Source organism: Equus quagga, chromosome 13 (assembly GCF_021613505.1).
Source record: "Equus quagga isolate Etosha38 chromosome 13, UCLA_HA_Equagga_1.0, whole genome shotgun sequence".
NCBI classification, from domain to species: domain Eukaryota; kingdom Metazoa; phylum Chordata; class Mammalia; order Perissodactyla; family Equidae; genus Equus; species Equus quagga.
Window position 1 is genome coordinate 34876469 of NC_060279.1, and position 8876 is coordinate 34885344.

Below are 8876 nucleotides of genomic sequence, written 5' to 3' on the forward strand. Positions count from 1 at the left end.
TCCAGTTCACAAATTCGTTCTTCAGTGGGGTCTTATCCACTATTACAACTATCCATTCATTGTTGGTTTATTTTGCTACTATCATTTATTATTCCATATTAGAATTTTGTTTTGTTCTTTCTTTAGAGCTTCCACTTCTCTGAAAAAATTCTCAATCTTGTTTTTATCTCCTCTAACATGTTAAGCCTATGTATTTTAAAGTCTATGCCTGATAACTCCATTGTCCAGGACCCTGGTAAGTCTGTGTCTGTTCTCTGTTGTCCTTTATTTTAAATTTTTATTCATTTTATCCTGTCACTCTATATTTCTGTGTGGTGTTTTGCTTTGTTTTGTTTTCATCTTTGAGTGTTGATCATTTAGATTTAAAAAATATAGAAATAATTTGAGGCTTAGGATAATGTTATCTTCCTCCAGAATCATTTAGGGGCACTGGCAATACAAAATCACCTTATTAATTTCAGAGATTAAGAAAATTTGGATCTTAGTTACAGTCTCTGCAAAGATCACTCTCCTGCTCCACACTTACCCCTAGGATGCAGCGCTTTAAAGTTACAATTCAAAATTCAGGCCACAGTGATATCTTTGAAGATTTATGACTCCGCTGAAAGCTTTGCTTAGCTTCTCAGTCTCTTTAGCTGCCTCTCTGTGGAGTCAGCAGATGCCCCTAGGGGAAAAGCAGCCCAAATACAAAGCGCCCCTCTGTGAGTTTCTGTCTTCTACCAGATAATGACCCAGGAATTCATCTCTCCTTTGTTGGTTCTTCATTGCCTTGGGGCAGATTTTATTTGATATTTGTCCTACTGTTTCTGGTTGTCCTTGACAGGAGAGTTGGTCCAAATTAGGTAGTCTACCCTTTCCAGAAGCAGAAGACCTCTTGTTTCTTTATTAATTGTTTATTTATAAAACTTACCATCCCCTCATGTGTAAAGCTACATTTTTTTTTTGTCAGAAATCTAGGCAATAACAAAGCTAGTATAGACAAATTGAGACCATATAGCAGGAAGTGACTCCTGAGCCCGGCTACAAGTCTCATGAATTCAGGGTTAGCTTCTTCACAGGTCTCCTTTTTGACCATGAAGCCAATTCAAAATAGCATGGGAGAGGAAGCACATTTGGGGTATCTCATCTAGGCTGCACACCTAGACTGAAAGCCAAGGGAAAAATTATATTTTTCTGTCTAATGTTTTAAACTAATCCATATCTAAGCGCTCTCTGATTCCTTTAACAAAATGTTTGCCTTAGCCATTCTGGCTGGGGCAGGCTGGTTGAAGGTCAGTGCTTATAGAATCTCATGCACATTGTCTAAGTTTATTTTGGACTGTGGTGTGTGTTTTCAATACTGACTTTGTTGGTGAGGCTTATGCATTTATTTAAGGTCCACCAAGTAAATCCCTACTTCCACAGCAACATACTCTTGCACGAGCAGATGCTGTGGTCAACCACCAATATACTCCCTTCAGGACAAATATGCTCCTTCATTCAGCTTAGGGAGGTATTAGCTACTGACTACTCACAAATATGTCCCTATCTAGGAATTGCCTTCAGTGAAAGAGTTTCTTTGTCCAAAGGCTTGTCCCTTCCCTGCGGAAAGCACACATCAAATGTTGGAATAAAAAGGTACAGCTCCATTAGTTCTAGGAAGTCTCTGAAGGGCCATCCTAGCTGTAAGACTCTCTGTAAGTTTGATTAAATCCTCTGTTGCAACTGCATCACAGTTCAACCTCTCACCCTGCTTAGTCCTGCTTCCTTTTCTCTTTACAGGTGTTGTTCCTGAGAGCACTTCCTAATAAATGTTTTACTTGCTGAGGTCCATCTGAGTCTGTTTCATCAGAAACAGACCCAAAACACTCCTCTATATAAAAACAGCCACTTGACATGACAAAGCCATCCTAAGAAGCAACAATGTGCCACAGAAAAACCTCAAAAGGACACTAGATGCCAAGACCTACAACTATCTGTCCAGGCCACAAAGTTAAAGAGGCTGCTGAACAGCATCTAAAAGCCAGTTATATTGAACCCTATAGGCCACTGAATACCAACAAGATAAAAACTCGTGTGGTCATGCCCTAATTTCTAAAGCCAAAGACCATTTTATTTGGCTCCAACAAAAGATTCTCACAAATTACTTTATCCTCCATTTCCACAATATTTTTTCTCCACAGTTCTCTTCTAACAAAGGCCCCAGCAGTGCCTTTGTAAATTGTCTGCTTAACTGAATTTATTCTCCTAAACTACATCCATTAATTTTTCATGTTATCAAAATTAATGAAAATATATGCTAAAAACTATTCCAACTTTGATTATAACTTCCTTGGTTATTGTCTTAAGTTACAGCTCTTCCCTAGATTAAATACAGGTGAAGTTACATATTCTACTTTGGATTTATCTCAGTAAAATGAGCTCGTAAAGAGCTACATATAAACATTTCATGAATGAAAGTTGTCAACTTTTAATTGATTTTCAGCCAACATCCTGGATTCGTTAGCATCAAGTTTGGCTGCAAATGATAGAAAATTCAGATGAACAATATCTTTAAAAAGATGTGGTTATATTTCTGTTTTGAGAAAATGCTAGAAGTAGGCAATTCAGGGTTGTTCTGGCTTTACACTGGTCACATACATGGTTCTTAGTTTCCTCTTTTGTTTGGGGGTTTTTTGGATTTTTTGTTTTGCTTTGTTTCTTTTGTTTTGGTTTTTCCATGCTTGATCCTCATTCCAAAGGTCATCCCATACTCTGAGATGGCTGCCAGATGTCCTTCCATCAAATCCACCTTTTAGCTGGCAGATAGGAGAAAGGAGGAAGGTTTCCACTGCTTCAGATTCACTTCCCAGAAACTGTACACTTCATCGGTCAACTGCAGTCACATAACCACAACAAACTAAAAGGGTGGCTAAGAGATGCAGCTTTTACTCTTTCCAACTAACAATTGGGGTGTTAATTTATTCTAGAGGAATTGGGAAATAGATTCTGGGAGACAACTAGGGGTAAAACACTATTTGGAAGTTCACTATCCATTTAGGTTTGTCGGTGTATAGTTCGTAACCAGTTTCACTTAAATAGGTAACCTGGAAATAAAATTGTTCAAAGCTTAAAGACCATAGGTGCTTTTCTCAGGACACTTTACATGCAAATTAAGGCTCACAATTGTTTTAAATATTTTCTTGTCTAACGTCATGTTCTCTCTGAGGTAGAATTGATTGTGCATTGGGGATGGAAAGACTTGTAGTTGGGCCAACAAGTGCCTATATCTAAGAACAGAACCAGAATTATATTTCAAGAAGAATGTTGTTACTCTCTATGGGTGTTATCAGCCTCCCAAGAGCAAACCTGAGATTCAAGCAGCAGTTCTTGAGTACATCTCCAAAAGCCACTCGAAATTTCCAATTGCCTGTTCCACCCATAGCTCAATTGATTATTAAAGTTCCTGCTCTGTATTTAACAAATAATATAAAATTGTTGTACATAAGGCATACGTTACGGTACATAATCTAAAAGTCACTGCTCATCAAAAATAATTATATTAGTGCAACATAAACAATATGTATAAGAGACTTACAGTCTACTCATTCCTATAGATAATGTAAAGCCTACGCCTGAGTTTGTCTGAACATCAGAGAGCTGCCCACCTGGACTAGATCATGTTGTGTTGTGCAGAATTATTTTCCCCATGTTTTATTTTAGGCTGATATAATCATCTTACTTTAAGTGACTTAAAACAAACAGGCCTGTGAACCTGGCAAAATTTACCAAATGAACTTTCTTAAGAACATTGTTCACTGAACCAAATAGTTTCTTCTTTATAAGAACTGATGGGACAAATTTCTCTGTGGCCTCAAGATCAGGAATAGATATACTTTTCCTGAACCGCTTATTTGTCTTTATCTTCTAGACACTGTGAATATGTAACTAATCCTGTCTTAATCATCTTATATTCCTCTAATAATTTGCAACCCACATATAGCCAGTGTATAGGGTATCATGACACTTTTTTAAATTTACTCCACTCTTGGCTTCATCATTTTTTACCAGCCGTATATTCCCTTGGATTCTATTCTATATTATAATTACTATATTTTTAATATTATGCGCTTGTTTTTGTAGGTAATTTTCAATTATTTTTAGACCTAAAAAGTTGTGAATTTCAGCATGGATTTGTAAGCTGCTTGATGATTCCGGGGACTTCTAATATTTTAGTAATAAATGGAATGCTGAAACTCTGCTTTAAGCTCTACTATCACCGAGTGATATCCTTTATCCTAATATGTAGCTTTTGATGATTACAAAAAGCTTGACATTTTCAAGCAGAGGTTTTTGGTGTTGCAGATATTTTGATTCTGTGCCCAGAAATATAAGTATTTTATACAATATTGTATATTTTCATGTTTTTTCCCTGAGAAGATACCTCCTTTGGTACACCCCATTATCCCAATTCGGTCTCTATTCCGTAGAGCTTCATCAAACATTTTCCAATTTTGGCCTCGTTGTGTTTTGTTTTGCCTTTGTAATGTTAAGTGCAGATTGTTGAGCGAATCATTCTCCTCCATTTAAAAGCTCATGGATATCATTTGGTCTGAGCAGAGCTCATCTATAAACTGTTTGGTTTATTTATTTATCCCCATTTGCTTCTCTTCACCACATTCTAATATATTAATGTGTTACCCTTCTGTTTCTGAGTGTTTTATAAAATATGGTGTTGTTTGATGTGTACAATTTTAATTTCCACAAAAAGTACTGTACTATATGCTTCATTTATTAATGTATTTAATTCAGCACTTTTTTAAGACCCTCCATTACTCTGTGTCTAGTCTGCTGCTTCTACCTGCTGCGTAGAATCCCATAGTGTGTATCTACCACGTTTTACTTATTCCACGTATTCCCATATGGATGAACATCTAGCATGCTTCCAAGACCTCAGCGCTTTAAAAATGCTGTGATAAACATGTTTATATATGATCCCTCTGGAGGCGGGTAAATATTTTCTATTGTGAATATTCAGAAGTGAGACTGCAGGGTCAAAATGTACATATTAGACAAGATACTGCTGCAAACTCTCCAGAATTACTTCACCGCCAACAATGCATGAGGATGGCCACCACTCCCACATCCCTGCAAACACTGGGCTTCTGCAACTTTCTGATTTTGCCAAGTTGGCGAGGTAAAATGCGATCCTGTCTTAATTTGCATTTCTCTGCTTACTAACGAGTTTGAGTAGAATTTAATTTCAACAAAAGATATTATATGTGTGCTTCATTCATTAATGTATTCATTCAGCACTCTTTTGAACACTTTCTGTTATTACTCTGTGTATATATGTATAAAATATATATAATTTTAATTTTTAGAATTCCAAATACTTCTGTCAATTTTTCACCCTTTAATTTTGTTCCGTGTATATTTTATTGAAGAGAAAGTCATAATTTTATAAAGTAAATTCAACAATTTTTACTTTTAATTTAATTCAATTTAATTATTATTTTTTTGAAAAAAGCCCCGTCAATTGTATACAGTTTGTGGTTCAGAAGAAACAACATGCAAAACAGTAGAACAGTCTGTGCTGCCACCCCCCACCCCCACCTGGACATGCCCACTCCTATCCGCCAGGGGATGGAGAACCCAGGACCCCCGCCCAGCAGGAACTGACTTAGTTAGAGGCCCTTAGGAAGAGCCAAGTCCTTGGAGGCCAAGGTCTGGAGCAACAGGCACCAGCACCCTCAGGGGCCCTTGTTTAACTGAAACTGTGTATGGTGGGTGGGGGGAATGACTGGCCATGGCCCATTTTTCCCCAAGGCTCTATAGTTTGCAAATCCGGAATTTAGTTTAAGAAATAATTCCCCACTAATACCTCATAAAGATATTCTCTATATCAGACGCTACTAACTTTGTAGTATTATCTTTTGCGTTTAGGACTTTATTCTATTGTGAACAAACCTTTGCTTAACTCCTTCAAAATGATTTAGATATTTGTAATCATTTATTCTTCTATATAATATAAAAAATAGGTTTATTAAGTACCTCCAAAATCCAGTTGGAATGTTAGTCAGAAATCTACTAATGTTATACAATAATTTTAAAAGAATTATAATTTTTTATAATAATTTCTTCCATAAAATTCCAATTATCAGAAATACTCTTATGATCTTTAATAGTTTTTAGAATTTCTCTGTACAGTTCTTATATATTCTTTCTTTAGCTAAATTTTAGTTATGTTATAGACTCATGCAGTATCTTATTTTCTTTTGTTTCTTGCTTATATAAAAAAGGGTTGTTGATTTTTTAAAAGTTTGTGTCTAGATTTTCATGATAGCATTAATGGTTCACTTTTTTATTCTCTTAGTTTTCTAGATAGAAGTCACATCATCTGAAAAAAAAACTTATTCCCTTGAAATACTTCCAGTTTTATTTATATGTTAAATTTATAACATAAGCTTTCTTGTTATTCCCAATATTTTGCTATTTTTTTATTTTCTTGTATGCAAGCATATGATCTGCAAATAATGATTTTTTATTTATTTGTATTTCCATATCTCTTTATTTTTCTAGTCTTACTGGATTATCTAGGACTCTTAGTATTCTACTGAAAAGTAATGACTATAGTAGGCAGACATCTTGTTCTTGATTTTCACTGGATGCTTTAAAGCTTCAAAATTAGATATATCACATGTAGGTTGTTTGTAGCTACATTTGACCACATGGTGGAAATTTCCTTCTATTCTGAGTTGTAATCTTTTATCAGCGTGGACATTTAAATACGCCAAATTCTTTTATGTAACTCTGGAGATAATTACATGGTTTTAATCCTTAATCTCTTGAAGGATGTGATTCTATTAAGAGATTTTTAATGGTAAACAATCTTTGCATTCTGTGGATAAATCCCACTTCATTTGATGCTGGTTTTTGCTTGCATATATTTTATTGGGATCTATATACATAATTTCTTAGTAAATATATATCAATCATATTACCTAATAGTTATTATTTTAACATTTGTTTTTTTTTTTTTCTGGAGGAATTCTTGCTGGCTGTACTGTCATGAAAATTTTGCTTCATAAAATTAGTTAGGATTGTTTTCCATATTTTCCTCTACCTGGAACAATGTATATGCAATATAATTATCTGCTGCTCCATGTAGTGAGGACCTAGGACTTTATGCGACTAGTAAGAACTTTGGCTACTTGTTCATTTTCTTAACAATTACTTATATATTCAGGTTTCCTCCCTCTTCTAGGATTTTTTAAATAAAATTTTATCGATAAGAAGTGTGTTGTTATAAATTATTTATATATCTTTTAATTTGAAGCTGTATGTTACTTATTTGTAATATGTCTACTTTTCTAAAATTTATTACTCTTTTGATCAATTCTGATGGAGGTTTTTATGTTTTTATTAATTTTCTGAAAAAAACTAGCCTTTAGTTTTATGCCACTTTTATAAATTTTTGGTTTGCTTTTTATTTTAAATTTTAGTGCTTTTAAATTAATTTTCTACCTTCTAAATTCCTATTCATTTTTTGTTCTTTTTCTAGATTCTTCGATTAAAATCTTAACTCCTATGTTTTCATTCTGTCTTCTTTACAAATAAATGCTTTTAGAGCTATAAATTCCCCTATATGGCACTTTAGAATCATTTATGAACCCGAAAGAGAAAAGATGTGCTCACCTATGTAAAAACAATGCATGGTAATAAGATTGCAAAAACTAATCCCTAGTGACCAGTGTTTAAAAAAATCTCATAATAATTAAAATTAAACAAAAGCAGAAAGCAGAAATATATGCGTGCAGATAAGGTGCTTTGTTCACAGTCCATGTCTGCTTCCCGTTTTAAATGCTGAGTTCCTGAATTTACAAATTACCGCAGAAAATTGAACAAGGCATAAAGAAATCATTTCTGAAACTTATAGACCACACAATTATCAAATTCACCATGTCGTTTTTAGCTATGGCATCTGGACCAGTCTCTCTCCTGGACTCTTCATAAGTTTCTAACAAACCCTGACAAGGAATCAAAGTGCTGCTTCTGCGCCGGGCAGGTGAGTGACTTTGGAAAGGCTCCCTGGTCTTCATTATTTTCTTTAGTTAGGTGGAGGCAAAAATATATACTCTCAGGGTTTGCATAAAGATGAAAAGACAATGTACTACACGTCTTTAATACACCATTAACATGTTATCAAATTTATCAATTAATGTTTCTAGCCCTCAGGCTAACATCACACAGAAAATGAATTTCAAGGCAAAAATTGTTAATACTAATTTTCATGATACATGATACAGATTGCTTTTTCCTTTATTTTTGTTAAAATTCCTCTTAATCTCTTACTCCTGCCTGAGATGAAATAATAGTTTAAAAAGCAGGACCAGATAAGAGTTTAACAAGATGAGGATGTGTATTAGAAAAAAAGCAGAAGGTCAAGAAATCAATTTTAAAGAATAGAGGAAAAGGAAGAGGGAAGTTAGAGAAATGTTGCAAGTAAGATTAAAAATTAGCCAAGATTTCCCTGAGGTTCACATACACCACAGAGGATGCTTTCAGTCACAAACGAGAGAATAGCCAACTTCTTGGGCTGAAACAATAAAGGGAATTTATTAACTGCCATAACTGAGAATCAAGAGTCATTCAGGCTTTAGCTACAGTTTAATCTGGACTTTTCCATGGGTCTGCCGTCTGCCTTTTTTTAATGTTTTATTGTTGTTGTTCCTGTTGTTTTCTGGATTACTGAGTTATAATTGACAAATAAAAGTTGCATACATTTGATGTTTTGATATACATATATGTTATAAAGTAATCCCTACAAACAAGCTAATTAACATATCCATCATCTCACATGGTCACTATTTTCTTTTGTTTTTCTTCTTTTTTGTGATAAAGACATTTAAGATCTA